Source organism: Augochlora pura, chromosome 2, assembly GCF_028453695.1.
Source record: "Augochlora pura isolate Apur16 chromosome 2, APUR_v2.2.1, whole genome shotgun sequence".
Classification (NCBI taxonomy): Eukaryota; Metazoa; Arthropoda; class Insecta; order Hymenoptera; family Halictidae; genus Augochlora; species Augochlora pura.
In genome coordinates, this window is record NC_135773.1 from 13,062,586 (window position 1) to 13,070,577 (window position 7,992).

The window sequence follows — 7,992 nt, forward strand, 5'->3', positions numbered from 1 at the left end:
GAGTCGTGACAGTTTCGAGTAACGAGCAGCTGAAGGAAAACCGAGGCCGGAAATTGGGAATGTAAGAATCGCGAGTCACAAGTCCTAAGAAGAAAACGGAGCACGGAAATTGAGAGTATGAGAGCATCGTACAGAATAATCTGCGATAAAAGCTTCCCCCGTCTCGACTTGAACTAGAAAGTAGGATAACAGAAGCTTCGATGCGAACTCATACAGCCGACGTCTACGTTCGCACAGAGAAAGTATGCGCTTTTATCCCGAATAAGGAGGAGGCCACGATACGAGGACTACACGAGTGAAAAGACTTCAGAGCCGAGGGGAGTCGAAGGATATTCACGAGGGACCGGCAAGGATGTGCATGGCCCAGAATGTTTTTCCATTAAACTGGACGAAATGAACCTCGTATACTTTAATTTGATAAACCGCCGCCGAGCAGGAGAAACGAACTTCTATTCAGAGTTCTAAATACGGACATTCAGAGATTGAACTCCGAGCCAAGCAGAAAGAACGAGGGTATCTCGGCCTCGAAATACGCTCAAATCAAACTGAAATTTTACAATTTAATCCGACGGACCAGTGAAGGACAGATTTTGAAAATCTCTCATAAGCGAGAAAGTTGACCAATTATATTACACCAAGATAGCAATTGTGCATTTGTAAAACGCTTACAAAATTTCAACTTTTATAAATTAATTATAAATGAAAAGTTTGTTTTGTAATTCGATAAATTCAGTAACGAAAAGCATTTTCATACATTTCTCTGATTTTGCAAAGAACTCTCTCTGCATTGCATGGAAATTTCTCTAAAGCTATCCTTTTTAAAATTTACGTTTAAATCACGCGAAATATATCATATTCAAATTAAAATTTTGTATTTTAACTTGAATCGTTACTGGAGTGTAAAAAATAATTTTTATGCAGTTTCCTGAATATGTAAAAACGAGGAAGTGTATTATATTTAAATTCAAATTTCATATCTTAGCTTAAATAAATATTCCGCAGCAAAAAATAACTTTTATCTAGCTTCTTCGAATTTAATCGTTTAACACGTTCACGCCGGCGCGCACCACCGGTGGCCCGCATTTCATTGTGCTATTAGACGATAAAATAATGAAAATTTAACGCATATTCATTAAAAACATTGAATGAATAAATGCCGCCCCACAGAGCAGACTGTGAATTCGGGCGCCGCCTCACGGAGAGAACTCTGAAAATCGGCCCCGGCGTCAACGTGTTAAACTTGACGAGATTCGGTACATGTAAATGAAAATTTTAGATTTTCATTCAATAAACTGTTGATCCGGATTTTATGAGTTAAACAACCGTTCAAAGTTTCCGAATCGAACCGGAATGGAACGACGGCGACCGTTCCTCGAGCCACGCTGCAATTGTCCTCATTTAAAAAAGTCAAGTTGAATCCGGGTATAATTAAAAGCACTTGCGTACGGGCTGAATAACAAGCACGTAATAAATTAGCCTAAGCAACTGACGCTGCAGACGCAACAATTGCCCGGAATGAAAACGTGACCTTCTCGTTATTACAGAGTAAATCCTCTGAATCATCGACTAAACATTACGCGCGACCGCGGGAGTGATGTATTATCTGCGGTATAGAAAACGTCGGGAAGTTGACGTTGTATACGTACATCTTATTAGTTACCGTAAACAATCTCCCATTCCGCGTGTAAATTTGAAATTGTACTACATATTTCTTGCATTTAACAAAATAGACAAATATTGCCAGCGTTCTATAATATTTTTCAAGATTAATTAAAGCTTTCCTTTTCTAGAATAACTCTATAATTTTAATGATTAGATAACGCTCTCATCCTCAAAAAAAAGTAAAAAATTGAAGTAATTTATTGCGTAATAAATAAACGCGTATGATAGTTTATTCAAAATTACGAATATGACGGGACGAATACGATTGAAGGAACTAAGGGTCAAGAGCAGAACATAATAAATAGCGATCGGTTAAACAGAATCGGTGATTAATAATTAATATCCCCTTCTGGTTCGCAGGGTCGTTAGAATCATGGTCGATGAATCGTGTCCGCATATTAAATCGCATTCAGGAATTTATTTATGAACACATGCATTTGCGATTATGCTATATTCAGGAAACTGTTTAGTCCTATCCCGTTTCGAAAACAGTTTCGAACCTTTCGCTCCGCGCCGCACCATGGAGTGCTAAAAAAAGGATCAGAAACGGTGCTAATAAATCAATAATCTGCCTGTAACACGGATTGTCGCCTTTAATTATTTAACGCACGTTTTAGGTGTCTACCTAATGACAATATGAAATCCTAGGAGTTCTGCTTTCTGTTAGTTTAACCTCGAACCGTGAAGTGAACGTAAGGATGGAGTCAAGGACTGTTACGATGAATCGAAGCCGACCTTTCCCTTCGTTTTTAAATAACACAATGCTTTTTTTATCGTTTGATACGGTCGATACGATAACATCGATAAGAACGACTGAGCTAGATTTACTGTTATTAATAGGCTTCGGATATTTATGCAATTCAAATATGTAAAATAGAAATAAATAATATTTCGCCATTAAAGGTAACACATGCTGAACAACGTTATTCAAGGTTATTTCAAGGTCGAGGAGGTTAAAAAGGAAAAACTGTTGACATGCCTTCATTGGCGCAGCCTTCAAACTATTTCAATTTTGTTTAAAAGGGAAGCTCAAGTTGAAAATTATCCGCGTAACAATATATACAAGCCATATAATATTAATAATAAATGTAAAGTAATTGATGTATTGAAAATATACTGCGGTTATTTGACATTTGCCAGTTGGTCATCGTGATAATGATTCGGAATACAATCAGCTAAAAGCATTCTGAATCAACAACTTTCAATCAATTGAACTTAATTTATAAACGACAGATATATCTCATTTGAGCGTAAATATCAAACACAATCTAATTCCATACTACTTTGATGAAATGACTATTTCAACTTCTTATATAGTAATAATAAAAGTAATAAAAGTAATAATAGTATTATATGCTAAAGGAGTAATTATTAATGTGCCTATAAGAGAACTGTACTAAAAACCCAATTATTAATGACTCTAACAAAAATATAATTTACATTAAGGAAACATGCATTTATATTTTACATACGGCCTTGAAAACCCAATGTAAAATATATGTGACAGTATTACTAAGTAAAATAATGCGAAATAACAAAAGCTGATGCAACCAATTACGAGAAACACGCTTCCTACTTTCCAATCGAGTTTCAAAAACACTCGGCAACCCTTACAATCGTTCGCAATGAAATAATCGTTAACATGCCAAAAAGCGAGAATCCTGTAATCGAATCTCAAATGGTCTAGTGACTTCTAGGTCAACCTGTGCATCCGATACACTTGTCATCGAGCTCCAACAAAACCGTAGCACTCTTATTCAATAGACCATTTGAAATCCGAATACAGGATTCCCGCTTTTTATAGGCTGACTAACGATTATTTCAACGCGGACGTCTGTGACTGTCATGCGTTTTTTGTACCTTGATACCTCATCATCAGGATCAAAAAAGCAAACCGTCACCACTTGGCAAATGTTCTTGTGTAACATATATTCTAGAAACTGAAACATCAAATTATTGTACGCTAGATTTTTGTAATAATATTATATGAAGATTTTAATTCTGTTCAAGCTAAAAATTTTAATAGCAAAAATTCTTTTATATCGCACTCATTGGAACATATAATACATCAAAATCTCTTTTTAACAAGTACACGCAACGAATTCCAATGTAGCTGATAAAAAACTGAAATAATCATCAGCAATCTCACAAAAAGTCGGAATACTGTTTCCGTTTTAACCGTCCGCAACGTTGCCAGCCGTTCCCGCCATTTCGCAAATGACCGGTAAAACCCGACCGTTTACCGCAGATCGCGACGCGACACGAACGTGTCACGAATGCATTCGGTCACGGCTCGACAGAAATCGTCAATTTCCGTGAAGCTCAGTGGGAGGCTCGTTCGCGATCTCCGCGAAACGAATGCTCAAACATTCGTGGATCGTCGCGACGGCAAGATCGCGTGACAGCAGCGATCCGCGTTTGCAATCTGTCAGTCGTGACCAGATCGTTTTCGAGATCACAGAACGAAGACTCACCTCATCGATCGTTGTTGCCTATCGTCCGGACCGTCTCGTAGTCAGCTGCTCCTCGTTCTTCCTCTGTTTCTCTCCATGTCACAGCTATGCGTGCTCGAACGTGGCCGTTCCGAGCGGCGATCACCGCCATGACACACGGGCCCGTGTTCCCGCGAATCGTCGCTTCGGAACGAACATTTCAACAACGATACACTACTTTCGTCCGGGCACACATACTCGCGCGACATCCAGCGGGATCTTTTTCGACGACCGGCAATGGCAACAGGTTTCGGACACGGTTTTCTGAACGCCTGCCTCGTGACACGCGACGGCCTGTGTTATTGTTTATTGTTCGCGGATGGGGCACACGCATGCACGCCGCGGCGCGTCACGTCAACTCGCCGACTCTTTTCTCCCGTTCTCCTCGCGGCCTGACTCTATTTCGGTTCACTCTCTCAGGTAACAGAGGAGGGACAGTCTCTGACGCTCGGACGAATGCTTGGCGACACTATTAACCGAGCTTAAGGACGACCACTGTACCCCGAAAGAGAGTAACGAAGAGAAACGAATGGGGAAGGCAAGGGAAGGAACGAGACAGAACGCGCGAGACTCGAGCCAACCGTCTGCCCATTATAAATAGTTGCAGTCGCTCACTAGCGATGGGAGTAACACTCTCGCGACCACCAGGTGGACTCGCGGGATTGTTACCCTTCGATACGACACAAACAATGGCGGGAAGTTCGCTTAAACCTTGCGAATCACATATGTAATTTTTGAAAATGTTTTAGACTCCCTTTCGAAAGCAAAGATGCAAATGTACTTATGCTGACTTTTGTTTACGTAAATGTATGAACTATAACTTCTTAATTATCTTATAAATAGACTACGGACTTTATACGTTTATAGCAAAATTGAATGGATTCAATTTAAAAAAAAAGAGTAAGGAAAAGATATCAATGCATTACGTTTAATCTGTTTAAATGATTAAAGAAAGAGTAAACTTGCTGTACAGTTCCTATTTTTTGCAATTTCTACAGACAATTTTTATTTCGCATAAAAAGCCGCAGACTAGTTATAAGAATCACAATTTTCATTTGGGGCGTTGGAACGTGTCTCATTATGTCAGCTTAAAAAAGAACATTCGACTCTCATCAAACGATGAATACACAATGGCGTAATTTATCTTTGATGCAAAATATCTTGAATAAACAAATTTCTCTATATAATCGCGTGATGAATGTTTTTTAACCTTCAATGTGAACGTCAAACGTACCTGTCATATGTCAACCCCAAGCTATCCTCACCACGTCACCTTTTAATCACGAAATTTATTCACGCGCCGCGAGAGAGATCCTTATTTAACAACGTGCTTGCGGATACTAAAATCATTAGATAATTTAAAAAGATGACACAGAGGGCAGCTCATTGAATCACGTGACCGTTCCTCGATTGGTCACTTCACACTGGTCAGTTTGTTCTTGCTCTCGAGTCGAAAGAACAACGTGTAACAACTCTTTCATTCTTCAAAGAGAAATATTGTAGTGAATAAATCTGCGACAAGGCAACTAATACAATTTCTCGTTTCCAATTCTCGAACTTGTTATCATTCAAGGAAAATATTACAATAGAACCATTGTACTAAAGAATTCGGAAGAATTATAAAAAAGTTACAGAAAGATTTTCCTTTTCCAGAAGATAATCTTGCCACAGGCAGTCAAGTATCGTTCGAAGTTGAACAAATAAAACTACGGAAAATATACATGGTGCAATATGAGACGTGAGTAAAGAATTTTGCTTACCGATGAGATAAAAATTTACGTATGCAGATTCATTCTTACTTGCATATTACGCAAAGTTTACCAATTAGAAGTCATATCCTTCGATTTGTGTTGAGGCTTCTTAGAAATAGTTCGAAAATATTTATTTTGATTTCGCACGAAGTTCGAGGACTCCTGTAGTACAAATGAATACACTTACTTGTGTCTACATAGATAAAACTGATACAAATATAGGTACTGATCTTTGTCTATTTATACAAAATTATTTACAAATGTAGAAATTAGACATCTAACCCTGATTCCAGGTTGGTGGTACTCAGTCTCAAAACCAGTAAATAAAAAATTCGGAAACACGTAATATTTACTCATCTGCATTAAATAAATAAATGTAATACTACTGCCTTCCTGTTAATAGATTTTCGTAGGAAAACTTAGACGAAGGAATACTCAAAATTCCAAATGTTCACATACCTTCGAACAGCTTTGCACACGCATTTGATAACCCGCGAGGCAGGAACATGTGCAGGAACAATTGTTCTTGAACGTGAAGCATCGAATCGGTTCCGTCACTCGGCGCTGGGTAGGTCGGAGCGAGACGAGTTGAAAGGGGAAAGAGAGAGACAGATTTTACCGACGGAAGTATGGCCGTGGGAAAGAGAGAGATAGTAACGGAAACCTGCCTAGCGTTCTCTCAATCACCATGGTTCGCGTCATTGTTCCGCCGCTGAGGCTTGCCTTGAATTTTAACGGCCCGCGGTCCTACATGTAGATTTGTATGATTTCCTTTCAACAGATGGCGTTCGCCAATTTTTCTATCCCGCGTTTGAGGGAACAATGAAAATATTCACAAACGCAAAACGTTCACACGATACTCTTAAAAAGCTGAACAACAATTATTTTGTAATATTTGTAACTCATAGTTTACAGTTAACAAACCATGAAGGAAAATAAGATTACCTTAGCGACTGTTCGAAACGTTTCTTTCTTGGAATGTTCGGTAGCCTCCCTCGCTTCAATGTTTTAATCAGCATGATTAGACAGCGTACGACACAACTATGGCCACTTAATCAAGAACTTCGAAATATATCTATTGAGTACGAAATCTGCAAAGATACTAGCATTCTTGTGACTATCATTAAACGCCGACGCAGTGTTGCTTATTTTCGAAGCGGAACATTTGCTGGCAACATCTGAACGTCTCGCGCCTGTTTATAAGTTTTTGGCGCGAATCCGAGGTGTCGTTACGTTCGCCGGATATTTGCAGAAGGTTAATAAATCGATCGATATAGCACTATTATATCGTACTTGCGATTAGTCGATTGTCACACCGGTGTATTCTTTTTTAAGCGACTAGAACAAACTGTTTTGTAAGCGATTAAAGAGAAATGTTACTGTTATTAGATTGTTTAACCACTTCGGTACGAGCGTCGACTATAGTCGACGGCCACAGATGAACACGCACAGCCGAGTGTCGACTATAGTCGACGGCCGTGATATGAAAGCACACGGCCGAGCATCGACTATAGTCGACTATAGTCGACTGCCAAGAACTTTTGCCTTATCTCTACAATTGCAGTGTTTACGTCCAGAAATACACATAAATAAGCTTTTCTCGTCAAAGATCTGTAAAAGAGCAAAACGGATTCACTGTCGATGCACGAAGTAGCATGCGAATGGTGAGTGCCGGCTGTGGGCACAATTTCGTGGCCGATGCGCGCCGTACCGAAGTGGTTAAGAAACATCACCCATCCCTAAGCAGTACGTTACACCGATAATGGGATATCGCATCGATGAAAGATTAAGTGGGGACGGCAAAAATAGATCGCATCGTGAAAAGCGTTGCACGATCATTTTTGCGGGTACATGATCGCGTTTCATGGGCGACACGATACCGGCAAGGTTAAGTTCGCCGGAAGTTGTTCCACCACCCACGATCTGTAAGTTTTAGAACGAAATGCCTTCCTATTTTGCAATTATACACCATTATGTACTTCCTCACGATCGATACTGATCTCAGGGGGAATAAATAAAATTTTATCAAAAGAACTGAGCGGAAATATTTTATCTACGGATCTCTTGCAACCGTCATTAAAAATTTC

At 39.4% G+C, this 7,992-nt stretch overlaps 1 protein-coding gene across 1 annotated transcript in view; it reads right to left on the reverse strand.

Moving 5' to 3' along the window:
- LOC144478331 (uncharacterized) overlaps window positions 1-4,644 on the reverse strand; it is a 48,165-nt gene extending 43,521 nt beyond the window's left edge. The window contains exon 1 of the mRNA XM_078196123.1: window positions 4,137-4,644. The gene's annotated coding sequence lies outside the window, so the exon portion shown is untranslated. The remainder of the gene's footprint in view (window positions 1-4,136) is intronic.
- Between the last annotated feature and the right edge of the window lie 3,348 nt (window positions 4,645-7,992).